This window comes from Crinia signifera, chromosome 12 (assembly GCF_055691185.1).
Source record: "Crinia signifera chromosome 12, ASM5569118v1, whole genome shotgun sequence".
Taxonomy (NCBI): Eukaryota; Metazoa; Chordata; class Amphibia; order Anura; family Myobatrachidae; genus Crinia; species Crinia signifera.
In genome coordinates this window covers 76239796-76253156 of record NC_139228.1, presented here as the reverse complement: position 1 = coordinate 76253156, position 13361 = coordinate 76239796, and the positions used below count along the sequence as shown (strand labels likewise).

Sequence of the window (13361 nt, the reverse complement as noted above, 5' to 3'; positions counted from 1 at the left end):
GTTCTCCCAGGTTGTCATTTTCTTCCCTTCCTGTCCCTAATATGGGATCAGTGGAAGAAGGGGAATGTTTGGAGGAGATAGTGTGGGATCAGACAGATGTTGATGTCTCTGTCCCTGGTGTAGATGATTTGATCATCGCAGTTAGAGGCTCTTCCAGAGGAAGAGGGAGATACAGAGCTGGGAAAGGAAAAGGTTCCAGATCCCGTTTTGGTGCCTTTGCAAAAAAAGCCGGCTCCTAAGGGGGAGGAGAAGCCCTCCGCATGACGGGCTGGAGGCTCCCCGGTCTCAATTCGGAGTGGGGGGTCGCCTTTTGCAGTACCGGGACGCTTGGGCCCTATCGAGTCAGGATGCCTGGGTTCTCAACGTAGTTTCCCAGGGATAAAGGATCAACTTGAAAGGGTCTCCTCCAAGGAGATTTCTTGCAACGTCCTTACCCTGAGGGGCTCGCTTAAGACAAGCCCTTATGGGGGCGGCGAGATCTCTCCTCGAAAAGGGTGTGGCGGTACCGGTGCCGCGGGAGGAAAGAAAGAAAGGGGTTTTACTCCATTCTCTTCTTAGTGCCCAAACCGGATCAGTCATTCAAACCCATTCTAAACTTGAAATCTCTAAACCTGCTTTTATGGGTGGATCTTTTCAAGATGGAGTCATTGAGATCAGTACGCCTGGAACCAGGAGAATTCCTGGTGTCCATAGATATTCAATACGCCTATTTGCATGTTAAGTAATATGCGTAAAGTAATACGCGTCCCCTCGCGGGCCTTGCTGCGCTCACAACGATTCGGGCTCGGTGGCTCGCTGCGCTCGCCACACTATATAAAATCAACTCCACGCCGACGTGGATAGTGACGGTATGAAAAGGTCTTAGGACACGTACTGCCGCCCCTCGCGGGCTCGCTGCGCTTGCCACGCTTCGGGGTCACGTTCATAGTGGGGGTGGCGTGGGGATGCATTTAACATTGTAAGCCCCCATTAGGGGGCTTATACAATTAAACATCGTATAGGGGGCTTATACAATTTTAAATCACATCGCAGTGCATTGGGTGTATGCCATGCGATGCGATGCGATTATATGTAGTGCAACCAAATATCGTGGGTGCCGTGCTAGTACACAAGTACCAAAAAAAAATTAAAAATAAAAGTATATTTTGGATATTTTGGTTTTCGGAGTAATTTGGATAACGGATATTTGGATAAGGGATAATCATCCTGCATAAGTAAAAAACCATGGGAGTTTTTGGATACGTCCAAACAAACCTTTCCCTGTGAGGCTATTTACCAATACCATTGATAAGGATGGATATCAGTGCATCCCGGAATGGTAACAGCAAAGAAAAGTCTTTCAATACAACCTCTGTTTCCTACATGGAAGGCTAGCAGCTTTCCCATCAGAATTTTCTAGAGAATCAATGCATATTGAAAGATTTTAATACTGTTCCCCTGAAGAAGTCTGTCTAGACAAAACGCATTGGGGCATTTCTATATTGCTGTTTTGCCTATGACAACTCGTTGAAGGACCAAATAAATATTGGATGAACTTCTCTTTGCTTCACTGAATATTGGATCACCATATATATGGACATTATATATAAGTTTTAGGTGCCGACAATTGGGTAATATATATATATATAATCAGAGATGTACGGCCGGTACTCTCACAATATGGGTAAATGCCCTGGTGCCCTCCGGATACAATGAGTACAGACAGAAATCAAGCAGTGGCACTCCGAGGGAACTTTCAAAAGCATGCATTCAGCAACTCTCTCATCTCTCCCGTGTATTTTGTGCCCTGAGGATGGGGGCAACCCCGAAAGTGCTTGGCGCTTTAATACACATTTCTTTTTGCCTTATGGAGTTTGTGTGATTTTTTCTTTATCTGAGTGCCGCCCACCTTCTGGAATATATATATATATATATATATATATATATATATATATATATAGTGACAAGGGATCACATCCCCTGATAAAGTCTGGGTCTTTATTGTGTAGTCGTTAAATTGAATACCGGGTTAACTGCTCGGCAAACAAGGTTAAAGCATTGCAGGGTTTTCCACAGATTTCACAGTCAGGGTACAGTCCAAAGCACCTAACGTAAAATTACATTACTGTCACATCACCTAGCTGCTTTTCAGCAATGGGAGCAGTGACATCCTGCCCTGGACACACATATAACAGGAAGCCACAGGTGCTGCTAATCTGTCAAACCTTGATCACATCGGTTTAGAAAACCTGGAATGTATCTAATTTTCCTGCTGCTGCTCTAAAACCTGGACTGGATCGTCCACATTACCTTCATGGGAAATATGCTGTCCATGCTACAATAAATATACAATTATTATTATACTTTATTTATATGGTGCCACACAGGATCCACAGTGCCCAATTACAGAGTACATAAACAAATACGCAAAACAGTGAGTTACATTTGAATACAATAAAGGACAATTACAGGGTACATATCCAGAGCTGCATCAGCAGAGGACACTGAAATAAGTTTCAGCGTTGAAAAAAACTGCAGGATTAAGTGCCATCAAAGATGGTTAAGTAAGAGAAGGAAAACGCATATGAGGTGAGAGTAGACAAACAGGAGTGACACAGATTGGGTGGTCAGTAAGCATAAAACAGAGAGTTAAGGTGAGATTTGTCTGGGTCTGATGAAGAAATGGGTCTTGGAGGTGGAGAGTCTGAGGGAGTGTGGTAGAGAAATCCAGGGCTAGTGAGCAGCATTTGAAAAGTCTTTGAGGTAGGAGTGGAAGGGAGTAATCAGTTGGCAGGAAAGGCAGCATGCAGCGCAGAAAGGATGGATGGGAGTGTAAAGGCAAATAAGGTCAGAGATATAAGTGGGAAAAGAGTAGGTGAGATCTTTGTAAGTGAGTGTGAGAAGCTTCATTTGGATTCTGAAAGGGACGGGAAGCCAGTGAAGGTCTTTTAGAATAGGGGAGGTGGATGTACTTTGTTTGGTGAGGAAGATGAGCTGGGCTGCAACATTAAGGATAGATTGGAGTGGAGAGAGACCTTTGTCAGGGATTCCACATAGGAGGAGATCACAATAGTGCAGTCTGGAGATGACCAGAGAGTGGATAACAGTCTTGGTAGAATCCTGTTTGAGAAAGGGTCTGATCCTGAAAATATGTTTTAGATGGAAAGGGCAGGTATGCGAGAGGTGCTGAATGTGTGGTTTTAAGGAGAGGAGGGAATCAATGATCACTCCAAGACAGCGCACTTGAGGGCTAGAGATTGCTAGTACAATGAGATTGTGGAAGGTGAGATTTTGTGTGACGGTGGGAAGATGATAAGCACAGTCATAGACATGTTAAGTGTAAAAAAGCGCTGGGACATCTAAGAAGAGATGGCAGAGAGACATGAGTAAGGAGAGCAGAAGAAAGGTCACGGAATGAAAGGTAGATTTGAGTATCATCAACATAGAGATTAAGCTAAGGAGTACACCTAAATATGACATATAGAGAGAGAAAAGGAGAGGACCAAGAACAGACCCTTGGGGGATCCCTACTGTTAGTGGAAGTGGGGTGGTGAGGTGGAGTCACAAGAGGAGACAGAGAAGGAACGGTCAGAGAGGTAGGAGGACAACCAGAGGAGGGCAGTGTCATGCAGGCCAAGGTTATACATATATCTATTAGTGTTCACTTTATATATTAGTGCCCCTCTAGCATCACTCTGCTAGAACAGCCTGCTGTCCGTCCCCGCCACAGATGCCTGGTGCTCTCTAGCAGAGTTGCAGTGACTTTGACGTGTCTGGCCCACCCCCCACCAATGGTGACATCGGTGGCTCGGGCCCATCCCCAAAGATGGAGAACCCTAGCACCCTGCCGTCCCCTGATCACTATATATCTCTATAGATTGTAAGATGGCGAGCAGGGCCCTCCTACCTCCATGTCAGTTTGTATCTATCCAGTTTGTTTAATCACTGTTGTTTCCAATTGTAAAGCGCAATGCAATCTGCTGCGCTATATAAGAAACTGTATAAATAAATAAATAGTTAGCAAAAAATAAGTTACCCACTTCAGAGGGCACCCGGAGCGCTTTCTATGTTTCTGGATGTGATGCAAATTTTAACTTTAGATTATTCAAATGATGCCCTAGTGATTTGTTAAATATATTTTTTTATTTCAAAAATTTCAAAAAAGTTGCGGTAAAAATAAATATTCAATTGGCTTATACGCTGTAGAGAGCAGCCCAGCATCATCTTATGGGAAAAAAATGCACAGGGGCTGGAATCTGGTATGTCAGACCTCTGGCATCACTCACAGAGATAAGGAAGCAGAAGGAGGCTCCCTGGTACAGAGACAGCGAGCTGTGGGAGGAGCTGTCCATGGCACAGGCTATTAGTTCAGTAGCTGCGCACAGGGAGGGTTACTCTCCGGCTCTCCTCCCAGCGTCTGAAAGTGATATGATGTTAAGAATGTATATGAAAATGATATAATGTTAAGAATGTATAGATATGTAGGTGGTTTCCGGCAGTGTACGCATGGCATTATGATGCTGCCCAGTGGGTGCTGCACCATCTAATGGGCAATTTTTAGAAAATTATTTTTATTTAACAAATCGCTAGGGCATCATTAGAATGGTCAATGTTGTCGCATTTGGAGCTATAGAACGTGCTCCAAGTCTATAGGGCCTACACACATGGCGATATAAGGCAATTTCTAGGCAACGTTGCTTAGTTTGTCAAAGTCACTTAGAAAATCCCCCTATATCGGTGTGTAAGGGCTACAGCGACAGCAATGCGCGTCCCCGGTGCCTCGCTATCGCTGGCCAAGATTGATGGGCAGTGTCCATCAATCCCGCTGGTCCTCAGTGTTCTCTACCGTAGAACACTGGCGCTGACAGCTTGTGCTGTGTGTAGGCTGTCAGCTCTGTGTGCTGAGCGACAGCACTGCCTAATCGGGGATTCGAATTTTTTTAAAGAGGCGATCATTTATAAAGCATGGTTTTGCCTTGTAAATGATTGCCGCTTTAAAAAAGTCAGAGTTTGGCCAAAACTGTTGTTATGATACATTTTTCCATAAATTCATAATAATAATTTTATAGAGAGATTTTCTCCCAGTTCAGCTCAAAGTGTTTTAAATATACAGATTACATGATATAAAATAAATGTATAAACAGACTGCGTTCTTATGGGCCCTACACACATGCCGATGTGTGCAGGGCTACCTAGCTATGCTAGGTCGGGCTGTTCTGCGCCGCTATCGCCTAGCACACAGAGCTGACAGCCCACACACAGAGCGAGCTGTCAGCTCTGTGTGCTAAGCGAGCGGACAGCGACAGTGTTCTCCGGTGGGAGAACACTGCCGATGCCGATATTGATGGACACTGTCCATCAATCTCGGCCACCGATAAAGACGCGCGGGGACGCGCACGGATGCCGATACAGCCCCCACACATACACCGATGTGAGGGCATTTGCTAAGCGACTTTGCAAAACTAAGCAAAATCGCTTAGAAAATGCCTTAATATCGGCATGTGTGTAGGCCGTATTAGACAGGAATAAACTCCAAATACATATAATTTTGTAGGAAGATGAACTGCAAAAAGACTATTTACATATACAGTACAGTATTTTATGAGTCAATTAGCATTTATCGGGCATGTCACAAATTATGAATCAGATTTTGAACGAATAATTTGCTCTACTAAAAATTTACTTTAGTTACATTTCTATGATCTTCTTAAGTATATTATTGTTAATAAATAGTGGCTTATACAAAATTCAATTACTCTCTGAATAATAATTACTTTATTGCACACAACAGAGCCATGTCCTGTCCGGGGGTGTCCTGTCCTGGGGGGCTGCCTGTCACACCTGTCACCAGGTAGAGGAGGAGGGGTAGAATAAAGCCTCCCTGTATGGTCCGGGCATGTAGCAAAAACCGGACGGTCCGGACCACCCGGGGAGGCTGTAATCTCCCCTCCCCCCCATGTCCCTGGTGATAGCTATCACAGGGCCCCCCCCCCCCCCGGACAAGACACCCCCCGGACAGGACACCCCCCAGACCGGACCCTACAAGCTCTGGACTGCAGATTTTGATGTCCTGTCCGGCGGTCCGGAGTGTAGTCCGGGTCCGGTTTTTACATAGTTCCGAGCCATAGTGTTCAACTTAATTGGCAGCTAATATTTTGCATTTTGATCCATAAACTTGGTCTAAGCAAACTTCTCTGGACAACACAGACCAGCAATGAAACTGTTAAAGCATAAAATATTCATCTCATTTCAATTCTGTATATCCAAATAACTTTCTTTTAAAACAAGATTTCAGAATAATCTGGTGTTACTTTCATTTTCCAATGATACATTTGACACGGATGTTGCTCTCTACTACATGAATGAATAATGTCAGTGTCAGTGATCCCCACAAGGTGTGCAGAGCAGTCTAGCACTTGAGAGGTTACTCCACAAAGTGACGTCACACAGTCCCTGACACACCTTTAATGACATGTGACATCACACCAGTTGCTGGACTATAAACGCATAAATAAGTGGAGGGGTCGTGTTAACCCCTTCATTTCCATATCCTCGTGGTAAACAGAGGCGGGCAGGTGACATTACGGGGAGGGGTGGGTGAGGGTGTGAGGGCTAGGGGTGGGTTGTCCACATGCACTACATAAGTGGTTTGTGGCCTGCTCTTAGACTGGCACATAGGCCAAAAGAGTGCATAACCCGAATCCCGGGACATTAATGTCTGTTATCGGCAGCCTCAGGCCCAATCCTTTCTATCCAACAACAAGACCATGCTTGACCTGTTCTGACATACTGTGTGCAGCAGGCAGCCTTCCCTAAAATCCCCATGTTGTCTGCATTCACAAAGCACCAAGACCACATAATGTAGCTTCTACCTGGCACCACACAGCCTGCACCCAGTGCCAGGCGGATCTTCTGTGCCATCATCCTACCCAAGCCCTGAACGGCAGAGTGCAGGTGACATCCTGCAAGGACACAATGCCACAACACTGACTGTGCCACCATGCAGAACACACGCACAGATCGCGTGGTAACAGGTGTGTGCCACCCAAGGGTGCCCCATCCATCCTGTGGGAGGTACTCCGGCCAAAGCACCCTTCAGTACAGTCCCCAGGAACATGGCTAATTATATTCTGATATGAATTAGCGCACTGTAAGCCCTGGCATCACATGCCCCACGGGACGATCGCCTGTCATGCCCATGTCACATATCTGCCATGGTGGTGCCAGGGTTGTTGCATGCATGAAAAACGGGATGTAGAGGTGGACGTCTACAGACATTATTACAGCAGCGGTAGAGCAAATCTACATGGAGTCTCTGGTTCTTACCCGACACATAGGCAGTGACAGTCGGGCATATCCCGGAGGCAGCCTGGCAGCGCCATCTTTCCGGGGATCCTGGATTTTCCCAAGAATCAATTTGCATTAAAAGAAAACACACGAAGAGAGGAGGGTAGGAGGAGAGCAACAGCAGCAGCAGCAGCAGCCATCTGTAGGGAGGAGGAGTGAGAGGCAGCAGCATCCAGATGGGAGGTGGAGAGGAGTGCAAGAGACAGGCTCCTCACACTGATGGCAGCGCCTCAGACTGACAGAGACTGTGTATGAGGGAGTCACACACTGTGTGTGTGTCTGAGGGTCTCACAGAGACTGTGTATGAGGGAGTCACACACATTGTATGTGTCTGAGGGTCTCACAGAGACTGTGTATGAGGGAGTCACACACTGTGTGTGTATCTGAGGGTCTCACAGAGACTGTGTATGAGGGAGTCACACACTGTGTGTGTATCTGAGGGTCTCACAGAGACTGTGTATAAGGGAGTCACACACTGTGTGTGTCTGAGGGTCTCACAGAGACTGTGTATGAGGGGATTACACTCAGTGTATGTGTCTGAGGGTCTCACAGAGACTGTGTATGAGGGGATTACACACTGTGTGTGTGTGTCTGAGGGTCTCACAGAGACTGTGTATGAGGGAGTCACACACAGTGTATATGTCTGAGGGTCTCACAGAGACTGTGTATGAGGGGATTACACACAGTGTATGTGTCTGAGGGTCTCACAGAGACTGTGTATGAGGGGAATACACACAGTGTATGTGTCTGAGGGTCTCACAGAGACTGTGTATGAAGGGATTACACACAGTGTATGTGTCTGAGGGTCTCACAGAGACTGTGTATGAAGGGATTACACACAGTGGCCCTTATTCAGATCTGATCGCAGTACAAAGTTGTTCTTAAAATGGGCAAAAGCATGTGCACTGCAGGTGGGGCAGATGTAACATGTGCAGAGAGATTACATTTGGGTGGGGTGTGTTGAAACTGAAATTTAAATTGCAGTGTAAAAATAATGCAGCCAGTATTTACCCTGCACAGAAACAAAATAACTTACCCAAATCTAACTCTCTCTGCACATGTTACATCTGCCCCACCTGCAGTGCACATGGTTTTGTCCATTTGAGAAGGAATTTGCCTTTGCGAGTGAGACAGAATATGGGCCAGTGTATGTGTCTGAGGGTCTCACAGCGGCTGTATATAAGAAGGACACATACAGAGACTGTGTCACTGTGACTATATAGGACTGGAGGGCTGCACAGAGGTTGTATAAGAGCTCACACGAAGAATGTATATAAGAGTGTCAAACAGTGCCAGTACTGTAAATATAGAGTAATTCGGCTATGCCAGTGGTTCCCAAATATGGTACTGAAGGCACCCCAACAGTCTAGGTTTTAATAATATCCATGCTTAGACCCTACCATCAACTGTCCTGCTCTCTGCGGGAACATCACATTTGTTGGGGACGTCCTGCTCGGGGCCGCTAGTGTCCCGCTGCAGGGGGGCAGTTAAGAGTCCCACCCCAGCCTGAAGGGGATTAGATGTCTATTCAGTGATGCAGATGGGCTAAAAAGGGGGGGGTGGCCTGAGGCCATGACATCCAATGTGGCCATGCCCCTTCCATACGTCACACCCCCTTTTGGTGCACACACAGCTCCACCTCACGAGTGTCCCGATTAGCGAGACACAGATGTTGGAAGGTATGCTTAGACACAGGTGACTTTGTACCTCAGTCAGTCTGCATATACCATCTGTTCACAAGTAGGAATATCCTTAAAAACTGCACGAATGGGTGCCTTGAGGACCGCATTTGGGAACCACTGTGCTATGCTATAGAAGGGTATGGAAAATGTAAGAACATCCAAGCGAAATATGTAAGTAGCATGCCAGTGCCATGATGGATGATATATCTATCTACCTATCTATACAGTATATATATATATACACAGGTACGGTATCCCGTACCCGTACATCCCATATCCGAATTACTCCAAAAACCGTGTTTTTTTGGAACAATTCAAATGTATCCCCCCGCCCCCAACCCTTTTTTTAGACTTACCAAGTCCTCCGGTGTCCACAGCAGGCCTTCAGCATCCTCTCGAGCGTCTCCAGTGGTCCCAGGAGTGCATTGCGCGAGTGTGTGCCGGTGACATCACCAGCACGCTTGGGAACTCGCGCGATGCACTCCTGGGACCGCTGGAGACGCCGGAGATGGTGCTGAAGGCCTGCCATGGACGCCGGGGGACAACGTGGGAGCCGAGGCACCGTCGGGGCACCACCAGTGGACAGGTAAGTATGCCTAAAAAAATTATTCCAAAAACCGGAAAAATCCCTTATCCGGAATGCTCGTGGTCCCGAGCATTTAAGATAAGGGATACTCAACCTCTATCTATCTATCATACCAGAATAATGCAGAACACTTACAACAAAACGTTTTCACAATTGCAACTTAAAATGTCATTTAAAACCAATTACCGGTATACACAAAAATGCATTTTGTCTTGACAGATCATATGGGTTACTATAGATGTGGTAGTCAACTCCAGTCCTCGAGAGCTACCAACAGTGCACATTTTCCATTCGACCAATCTGCTGCAGAGGTATACTAATTACTCACTGACACATTTTAACAGACCCACAGGTGGAGCTAATTATTTCACTTGTGATTCTGGCCCTTTTTCTGCCTGTTGCGGGCGGACCGCGTTCGGACGGAACGTAGATTTTTTTCTTCTGCGCTATACGCATGTGCGCCGACAGTACTCCACTCACGAGCGGACCTTTCCGAGCAAAAAATCATGTCCGCAAGCACACGGTCACAGTGGGCGTAATGTGGGCGTTTTTAGGGGAGAGGCCAGAAAAGTAGACAAAACTGGGCGTATACCTGGGTGTACACGGGGGTGTGTACTGAAACTGCACAGAGGGGCAACCGCCTTGCTCAGCAAGCGCACGGTGCATTTTTGGCCCAAAACAGGCGGACTCTAAAGAGTGCTCCATACCACTCTAAAGGTGGCCATACACACGCAGATTTATCTTCAGATCTGGCTGGTTGGAATAAAAAAATGGTTATGGATGAGAGCAAATGACAGTTGACCATTTGCTTGGAAATGCTGGAAAACTGACAAACTGTCACTCATCCATAACCATGTTTTTGTTCCAACCAGACAGATCTGAAGATAAATCTGCGTGTGTATGGCCACCTTTAGACTTTCCGTCTGAGTACGGACGCCCTGGGTCTGCTAATTAACACCAAATACAAGTAAATTACATACACCTGACTGCAATATTAACCTATGCTGCAGGCTATTTAGTGAAATAGCTCATTTCATTACCTGCAAGCCATACACAAGCCCCGAAATACATTGAAAGGTTCTCTTTCTACACTTGTCACCATTTCAAGGTAGGTTTATATTTATACACAGAAAAGTCTTTTGATAACGAGACTTTCTTATCTCCTCCAATATCGGTATTTATCAGGGATAGTGTTCCCACAATTTGACAGTTGGAGGTGCTACCTACTACTTAGATACAGACACATAACATAAACAGGAAAAGAAAGTATAATGTAGGTGCACTGAAAGTCAATAAATGGTACAGAGAATTTAACCTTTAATAATTTTTCAAAAAAATCAGTGAAATATTAAAATATATTAGAAGGAAATATAGAGTAGAAATAAGATTTAAAACAAAAAATGACCATCGCTCGACTCTGTCCTGCAGGGTTAAATTCTCCCTGTATGTTGTCTCTGGTGTCCTATATGGATACTTTGTCTCTGAATATTTTCTCAGAGACAATAGTTACTTTTCTATATTTGTAGCAATAGAAAGTATCTTTTATTTTTGACTCATATCACTTAGGCTAAATAGCCTTCCATAAGGTTTCTATATATCACACTTTTATCTGTTAAAGTTCAATGGGGCAGATGTATCATTGTCCTTGTAACGTTTGTGAAATAACGAGTCTCGCTTCTCCTGCATAACGAGGAGAAGCGGGCACTCGTTATGGGGAGATGTATTAACATCCCCCAAGCCGATAAGGAGAGCCGTTATGCCCAGCGTTAACGGCTCTCCTTATCGGCTCCCTCGCCGCCCCGCACATGCGCACTCCCCGTCACCCCCCTGCCCGGCTTACTGGGCATGCGCGAGATCTCGCAAAAACCGCGAGATCTCCAGCGCAGCCCAAGCCAGACGCAGGGCTAGCGTTGTCCCCATAGTGGGGGATAGGACAACGCTAGCCCTGAGCTGGCGAAGCGGCCGGGGCGAATTAACGCCTTGAAGGCTGTTAATACATCGCCCCGGCCGTTAATCCCTGGGGGGGATTGCAGGGACAGCCCCGCCGAGCGTAACTCGTAACACGTTAGGTGCGCTAGTAATACATTAGGGACAGACGTAATCCCCCCCAGTTAACCAGCGTTAAGTGCATTTTTGCACTTAACGCTGGTTAATACATCTGCCCCAATGTGTTTCTAGTATTGTAGGTTACAGTAATTTATCATGCATGGATGATTTTTGTAAGGTAGTAGAGCAGCGTATATTATCACATATAAATGTCGTGTTATCCGATAATTGGACAGTGTTCAGATTCCTGAATTGACATAGCCGCCTGAGCGCGGCGAAACGCGTCTTTGTGAGGAGTACTATATGAGCAATTGCAGCTAAGGGTCTGTGGGGCACACCAGCGGCACTTGACCGGCAACATCAACCAGCTATTTGGTCGCGTCTTTCCCCCAAGAACCCGATCCCTGCTGCAGACATCCCCAGCTGACACAGCGCATCTCCCCACAGCCTGCCGCACACACGGAGGACTGTCTTACCATGACCTTACATGAGAGCCGAGTACATGCTCACCGCAATAAGGAGGTACAAGCACAGGAGCCGGTGTACTTCTACCTGCAATCGGCGTGCTGGCCGGAGCAGCAGCTGCATAATATTGGACACCGCAAAGTAACTTGCCTGACTGTCTCCCACAAGTATCCATCTTGTGGGAGACAGTGCCACCCAGCTTTAACAGCTCAACACCACTAACCACCATTGGGCATCCCACATAGGGTAGTGAGTAAGAGGTATGATGGCCCCTATTCGATCCAATCTGGGATCTATTCAACATTGCCCACATTACCATTGTGTTTTTTGGAAAAAATCCATACCAACTGCGGGACTGTAACATCGGTTCTACCTCAGCAACCACACCATCCAATCAGGACTTGGTAACTATTTGTTACATATTTTACCCCTATGCAATCGCATTGAAATGGCTTTTTAATATATATTTTTTGCTTTTTGCATGCATGAAAAGTTATTGTTTTATGCTTTTGTGATTTATGTTTTGTGTATTGTCTATTAAATTATTTTAGTGTACAGAAGGCGCCCACTGGTTTTCCTTTTTGTAAAGCTTTCCTATTTGAGGGCGGCAACCCTCTACCAGAGGGCAGCATTCTGTACAAAACACAGCATACTTGCCCCTAGTGCTCAAAAAAACCCTGTCGGTTTTTATAATATCAATCATCCAATCCCTGCTATTTTTGGTATAGCTTTTAATTTACATACAGTCCTTGGTTATAATAATGAAAACACAGTGATTAGCTTTCACATAACTGTATTGGCTGAGGGACATATGATTTATTAGCCGCTTTCTGTTTGCCGGCTATTGTCCCCGCTCAAACAGTATCTCTGTGTGTTACTCGCTGCTTGCTTTCACTGTTATCTATATATTGCAAGTAGAAAGAGTGTCCTATTTTAGTGTTTTAAGTTACAATGTTGTATCATGCATATATGATTTTCTTGTAAGGCAGTTGAGCAGTGTATGTTACCACATATGGATATTGTGCCATCCAATACTTGGACAGTGTGTATGGATAGCCCCAAACATCCAATCTTTGCTATTTTTTAATACAGCTTTGAATATACACCCAGTCCTAGGTTTTAATAATGACAACCCACTAATTAGATTTCATAAATGACTGTACTATTGAGCTAAGGGATATACCTTTTCTTAGCCGCTTTCGGTACTTGTGGAGTATCACGGCTCCCATCGCATGCCATATATAGTGGCATGCGAT

The 13361-nt window shown here is 45.6% G+C and overlaps 1 protein-coding gene across 1 annotated transcript in view; it reads right to left on the bottom strand.

The window, feature by feature from the left end:
* BAHD1 (bromo adjacent homology domain containing 1) overlaps nucleotides 1-7501 on the bottom strand; it is a 172432-nt gene extending 164931 nt beyond the window's left edge. The window contains exon 1 of the mRNA XM_083166234.1: nucleotides 7306-7501. The gene's annotated coding sequence lies outside the window, so the exon portion shown is untranslated. The remainder of the gene's footprint in view (nucleotides 1-7305) is intronic.
* Nucleotides 7502-13361: the final 5860 nt, after the last annotated feature.